Raw genomic sequence first — 7258 nt, 5'->3', positions numbered from 1 at the left:
CTAAGGACCATTAAGAACCCATTAGGACTTCTGGAATAAAGGAATGTCTTGATGTTTCCAGTTTCTGCCTGTTCTAAAAGTATTTGTTCTCCAAATAGTCACTGGGAAAATAGGTTTCAGAAAACAGACATTTCCCTCGTTCAGGCCCAATGAGAAGAGTAGATGGAGAAGTCCAAGAGGCAACATAAGCCTTATTTCCTCATGTGTTTTTCCCCTTCTTAAAGCACTGAGTCATTTTTGCTATGACAATGAAGGTCAGGGAGGCTGTCAGCCTCCTCATGATGCAATGCCCCCTTACCACAGAAGGGAATTTGAAACAATGCCAGTTGATTAATCGGCTGGTGATCAACATCCAGATCACACCAAAACCTTGTGGCACAGGGCACAGAGCACCTTGTTATAATGAGGTCCTTGATATATTGATTTTGCACTTTTAGAACTACATAGAGTATTCCTCTCCTTCCCTATAAAGGTAGAGAGATCCATACCTCTGTTCAGGATCTGTGGTGTTCATCCCTCAGCTGCAGAAGCAAACTCAGGTCTAGGGCTTTCTGGAAACCTGGAGAAGCTACTTTGTGTATAAGCCTTTGGGACTTCTCTACCACATTTCATTCTCTCCGTGCTGTTGTAAATGCCTAAGCCAAGAACTCCGCTGTCAGCACTGCTCCAGCATGATACTAATGCTCTGAAAAGTCACACTTTAATGCGCCACTTTAGTGTTTATCTAAATTTCAGACAGACTAATTATCTAACTTGCTGGCTGAAAGGTCTGAAAGCACTGAAAAGCAGATCAACACAGGTAACTGTGGGAAAATGTGTTTTGCAGAGAGCTGGCTACAGCACATCCATGGGAAAGAAAAGCTGGCAACTCCCTGAGCATTGTGAAGAGCTGTAAGTAGGTAAAGTGCCTTTGCCTGGTGCAAGAACTTATGAAAGATATGGAGCAAGGTGGCAGGAGGACACAGGCTTCAACTTTTTCCCCTCAGAGGGGTCAGCATCTTGAAAAGAGGGAATATTGCTTCCCAGTCAGGTCTCAGCAGCTTTCTCCCCTCTTGTAGGGTAGACTGCTTTCTCCTTCCAGAGGCAAGCAGCAGCTCGCTCCTCCTCAATTCTGCCTAAGCAGCTTAATTTTCCTGCTTCTGCAGGCTTCAGCAAGCAGCATCCCTTCTTCTGCAGCCTCAACAATTCTGTAAACATTAAAGGATAGGGCCTGGAGAAGTGGTGAAGAGCTTTGTCTACTGCTTGGATACCAACTTGCAGTTCTGTAGGAGGACAGCTATGTAAGATTTTCCAGAGCTGTTCAGCCCTCTCCCTGAGCAAGTGACATTTTTAGGTCTGTCACCAGGGATAAGAAGAGGCAACTTCTCTGTAAACAAAGTTCACAAAACACACGCTGCTGAAGGCTTCCACCTGCACTTCGCACAGTAAGCACACCATTTAGGGCTTAAGCTACAAAGATGACACTCGTGACTTTGCAGTTTCACATTTAAAACAGGGATTTTAGTGTCTTGCTATCTGAGGGGAAAAAACCAAAAAAACTCCAACCTTCTGTACTGTCTTGACCTGAATAGTGTCTCCTTCTGAATCTAAAAGAGAGACTTGGATTCTGAAACTAGATTTCTATGCCTTAAAATATTTAATAATTTCCTGGATATTTGATGCTTCATTTCTGAAAAACTATCACAGCCTCATCATGTATTTAATTCTACAGTCCTGGCAGTTCCAAGCTCCATTTTTAGTATCACTTTTGTCTAGGGCCACATTGGCAAGGAAGTTGAGGAGGGTTGAATGCACAGGACCATTAGGCCTCAGATTCCAGGATGCTTCATCTTGGAGAACACAGCTTCTCCTGATCTTTATGGTTCTAGGCCATGAGAGACTTGGACTTTGTATGTCCATCTACAGGAACAATCTTTTCAAGTCTTCCAGGATTACTACATTCCTTTGCACATTTGGAAGTGCTTGCTTTTCATCTGCTTTTTTGATGTTTTGGATCCCAACTCTCCACAAATTATATTTATTTTCTGAAAAGCCCGCAATTCTGCCTCTAAAATGTGCGTAGTCACAGAGTCCCCCTTTTGCTAAAGATGAAGGTTGAAGTTTTAAAAACACCGCAAGACATGTAACCAAGGGAAATGACTGTACCACAAAATAAAATGTAGTTCAGCTATATGAAGAAGTTGAGAGAAGATCCAATAGTTGTGTAAGGATGCAACTCAAGTGTGCAAAACAGAAAATTTAAAAAGCACATTAAAAATGTTTACTAGAAACTGTAAGAGAGAGGAGGATAATACACCTCTGTACACTGCACAGCACTTCCATTAAGCAGGAGGAAGAACGATTTCTCCCCATTCTTATGCCAAGTAGCACAACTGCACCTTCCACCACCTTCCTGAAGAGTTTCAATGCTAAACAGTGGTACCCAAAGCAGAGACCCATTGAAAACCAAAGGCAAATGATCACACCAGGAAATGCTGAAAACAGCCCCTACAGTGGATCAAATCTTATTGACCATGAAGACCCATCGCCATTCTTTTTCTCCAGTAGATTCAGCAGATTGGAAAGGAAATGCTTTGGGGGCTGGAAGGAAGAATTGTCCATATGGAAGTTATTGACAAAGTAAAAAAAACAAAATCCACAGAACGTTTGGCCTGTAAAGAAACAAGAAAAAGACCATTACTCCCATAGACAGTGAACCAGGAGAGCAAGTTACTCCTTCAAGCTACTCCTCCTGCCTCTTTTGTCTGGTAGAATTAAGCTTGCCGCAGACATTACAAATCTGGAGAGAACTAGACTTGTTCCTCTGGTGCCAATAACTAGTTACAACTGCAGGAAAAAGGCCTTGATAAATTCTGCTGTGGACACAGCCTTTGGCAGCTCTGTGGGAGGAGGCAAACCTCTGCACAGTGGTGGGGGTGGCTGCAAGGGCAGACAGTAGGCTAACCAAGGCCTTCAATCACCCACTCAAAGACCTCTCCCATATTTACAGGAAGGGAAGAGAAGGAAAATAATACAAATAAAAGAATTAGGCAACCCTCACTGGTTGTTTTGGATTTTTTGTTTTGTTGGGTGGAGTTTTGTTTGGGTTTTTTTCACCCAAAAGCAGTGTATCTAGGAGTGTCTTTTTACTCATTAATCCAACATTTTTCACGACACTAAATCCTGGCACAGATGTTTTCCTGAGCTTTCAGATGGCAAGTCTGAGATTTGTGCTGTGTGAGGGGATTTCTTTTCCCTCTGCTAAGATTATCCTATGACTACCAGAAATCCTCAGAAATCTCCACGTACCAGCCAGCAGACAGCACCATGCTCAGAGCTGTAATAGCCTCCCCGCTGACAGGGATCCCAGTTGTGCCTTGCTTCAGCAGTAGCTCAAATACTGATTCTTGGAACAGCAACAACTGACAACAGTATGCATAGGGCAGTTCACCGAGGTCTCCAAATTCTTCCAGAAGGATCATGCCAAACCCTAAACCCCTTCCTGGCTTTGGCCCAGGACTTAACCTAGCATTTGAACGCCTACATGGTCCCTAAGAAGAGCTTAGCTCCTGGAACTTCACATGCCTTCTGAACAGAGTCTCATAAGAAAGAACGCTTCACCTCAAAACTGTGTTTTCTCCTCCTGCCACAGGGACTGTTTAAATGTCAAGATCATACATCCTTTTTTAAGTGGAATAGCAGTCAGGCCAAGCTTTCTTCTTGGGCTCAACCACTAACAGGATGGAAAATATTCCTGAACGCTATGAAGTAAACATTGGCAGGAAGTGGAAACTGGTTTCTATGCATGAGATGGACAGTTCAAGAAAAGAAATATTCTCCATTTGTGGTGTTTTCCACAACAGCAGGGTTTTCCTTTTGTGACCATATTTTTCTCCCAATCCTTATTTAATTTGCCAGAAATGAACATAGAACTTGCTCATCACCTGGAGGGAAAAGCAGTTGTGCTGCTGGGATGAAAGGCTCCAGAGCTACTGCAGGAGGACTAGGAGCCGCAACATGTTTCTAAGGAAAAGAAGGCCATCATGCACTCATGACATTTAGTCTTTCTGTGAAAACAGCCACTTACCTGAGAAAGATCACAGTTCTCCTCTTCCAGGCTGCCCTGAGGCAGGCTCAGCTCCCCACCAGGGAGCTCAAACACGCAACAGGAGGATACAGGATTTATCAGGAAGAGGGATGTGGCAACCAGCCTGGGGAGTATGTAACAAAACCAACCAAAAGTCTTTCCATGCATCCAGGAGAAGTAAAGTGGCGTGCCTCAGGCCAATATACTCCAATAGCATCTATTGTTAAGAATGTCAGATGCCAAGAACACACAGACCGAGCAAGAACTCATCTTTACTGGAGTAATTGCATACAGGGATGGAAGGCAGGAGACTGCAGAAACATCTATGTTAATGTTCTAGTTCACATTAAAGGGGTATGCTTTTAAAGTAAGCTTTGAATTTACCTCTACGTATGCTTTGAATCATGTCATGAAGCCATGTCAAACCACAGGAACAGGATTCCTCACAAATGGGAGATGCATTCCCAGAGCACTCCTGACACACTGCAGCCTCAGGTGGGCATTAAGTCCATAGGAACAGACCACAGCACACCTGAAGTGAAAGAAAAACCCTAGCCTAAAGTGTCTGCAGCACCTACCACTTTATTATAAAAGAGATTTGCTTGTCTACAGTATTTTCTAATACGGAAATTGTCAGGAAAACCATCTGATCCCATGGGTACCCTCTGCATATCTCTTACTGGAAATAAATCTATAGCCTTTGAAGTGAGAAAAAGCAAAAAGAGGAAATGAAAGCCACTTAGTCTTGAAGTCAGATTTGCCCTTCACACAGCTCTGCTATCAGTGTCAAGGATAGGAAAAGGGTTATCTCCTCCTTCAATTAACAATGCAAGTCTACTAGTTAAAACAACTACTTATCCTTCATTCTCCCAAGGGGACAGTCCTGTCATCTATAGCTGCTCCAAATGGTTACAGCTGTGTTCTCTCATGCCAGAGTCCAACAAAAGGCATAGTTATAGCTTTGTCTTTTCTTACATACCATCAACAGCTACAGCAAATAAAAGTCATTTAGCAAAAAAACCAGAATTGTTGAACAATTCACACTACACTTGATACAAGCCTCCAGCTGAATTAGACTTCCATCACCAACTGATTAGCAACTATATAATAACCAGAGCTGTTTCATGGACAAAGGGTGACACACTGGCCATTCAGCCAGGTTTAAGTCCTGAATAGCTCCTCCCAGAAGCATTCTTTATAGATGTGGACAACAGACACCAGACTACCTCTCCTACTAGTCAATACTTGTTTTGATCCCCGAGACAGAGAAAGCTCCCCACAGTTTCGAGGTCAACATACCTGTTCTCATCTTCCATTCTTTTTAGTGCAACTATAACGCATGGAGAAAACCCATAACATAGTAGCACACCTACTGACTTAAAAATCCCTCTATAAACAGCATTTGCACAAGCTGTTATGTATGGGTGACTACATTACCTGACTGTAAAAGCCATTTTTAGTACCAGTATTTTTGTAATCTTCCTGAAAATTTATAGGATGGCACCAAAATTCACACATCAGGTGTCTTGAGTAAGAGACAGCAACTGGTTTCATGATGATCTTGCCCTTGCCCTCTGCTTCAGGAGTTCCAAGATGCCAAATCATATAGAATTACAAAGGAGGAAACAAGACCTACTTGCAGCTACTGAGTGCGGCCTATAGAAAGAGTCCCTCCATTTGTAAGCCATGCCTTCAAGGTAAAGTCACAGTTACAATTCATGCAAGTGAACTGGTTTAGATGAAGCAACTACGAAGTAGTATCTCATTTCTACAAGCAAACCTATTCATAGACCAACCTCAAACTGCAGCAGTCCGCAACTCTCAAAAGGGCAGCTATTCAAGCCTAAATAGCTTTGTCACTTTGAACAGAAAAGGCTCGAGATTGTGAGCTAGGCCTCTTCACAAAAGACTGAGAGCAGCAGATCAAAGTATAGCACAAGTTTTCTCTCATTGCCAGACTTGAATTATTCTGCATGAGTTCTACCAGATGACCATCGCACCAAACTGATGACATTCTTGGTTTCCCTCCCTTCTGCTTGTTACCAAAATACTATCTCCCACACAAGAACTTAATGCCTTTAGATGGTATCACACAATGACAGGCCTGGTTTTAATTATTGTACCAAAAGGGTCCCAACTAGGCAGAGCTCCTGAATAACACATTGTTTTTCATTTACTCACTGTCATGGCCTGCCCTATCTACCCTGGCAGTATATAAATCCTGCTATAAAATAGCAATTTAAATTTAAGACATTGTCTCCTCCTACCTCTCCTTTAAAGTCTCATTGCCTCAGTCAAGTAAAAGGACTGGAAACCACCTGGTGACCTGAATAATGTTTTGCAGCCCACTTCCAGCAGGTCAGAAGTTGAGCTCCAGGACTGCCTTATAATCAGCCTTCTGTTTCCCAGAAGAGGAAAAACTAAAACCCCACCAAATCACATTTTCATAAGAAGAAAAATATAGAAGTCTCCCTGGGAAAACCTTTAGTGAAACAAATACACTAAGTTCACAAAACACTTTTGTGCCAGAGACATAAAGACCTCTTTACACTTGTATCTAAGTATACCTCACGGCCATTTCTACAAGATAACTTTAACCATGCATCCTGGTTTCAGCTGGGGTAGAGTTAATTTCCTTCACAGTAGCTGGTATGGGGCTGTGTTTTGGATTTGTGCTGGGAACAGTGTTGATAATGTGGAGATGCTTTAGTTGTTGTTGAGCAGTGCTTACACTAGTCAAGGTCTTTTCAGCTTCCCATGCTCTGCCAGGTGCACAAGAAACTGGGAAGTGACAGAGCCAGGACAGCTGACCCCAGCTGACGAAAGGGATATTCCATACCATTTGATGTCATGTTCAGCATATAAAGCTGGGAGAAGAAAAAAGAAAGGCGGGGGAACGGGGACAGACAATGATGATGTTCAAAGTGGTGGTGTTTGTCTTCCCAAAGATGTTACACATGATGGAGCCTTACTTTCCTGGAGATGGCTAAACCACTGCCTGCCGATGGGAAGCAGTGAATGGATTCCTTGTTTTGCTTTTCTTGTGCACACAGATTTTGCTTTCCCTATTAAACTGTCTTTATCTCAACCCACTTTTACTCTTCTGATTCTCTTCCCCATTCCACTGGGGTGGGAAGTGAGTGAGCAGCTGGGAGGGGCTTAATTGCCAGCTGGGGCTAAACCACAACACCT

Source organism: Phalacrocorax aristotelis, chromosome 3, assembly GCF_949628215.1.
Source record: "Phalacrocorax aristotelis chromosome 3, bGulAri2.1, whole genome shotgun sequence".
Lineage (NCBI taxonomy): Eukaryota > Metazoa > Chordata > Aves > Suliformes > Phalacrocoracidae > Phalacrocorax > Phalacrocorax aristotelis.
The sequence above is the reverse complement of the archived record's forward strand: the minus strand, read 5'-3'. Positions refer to the sequence as shown.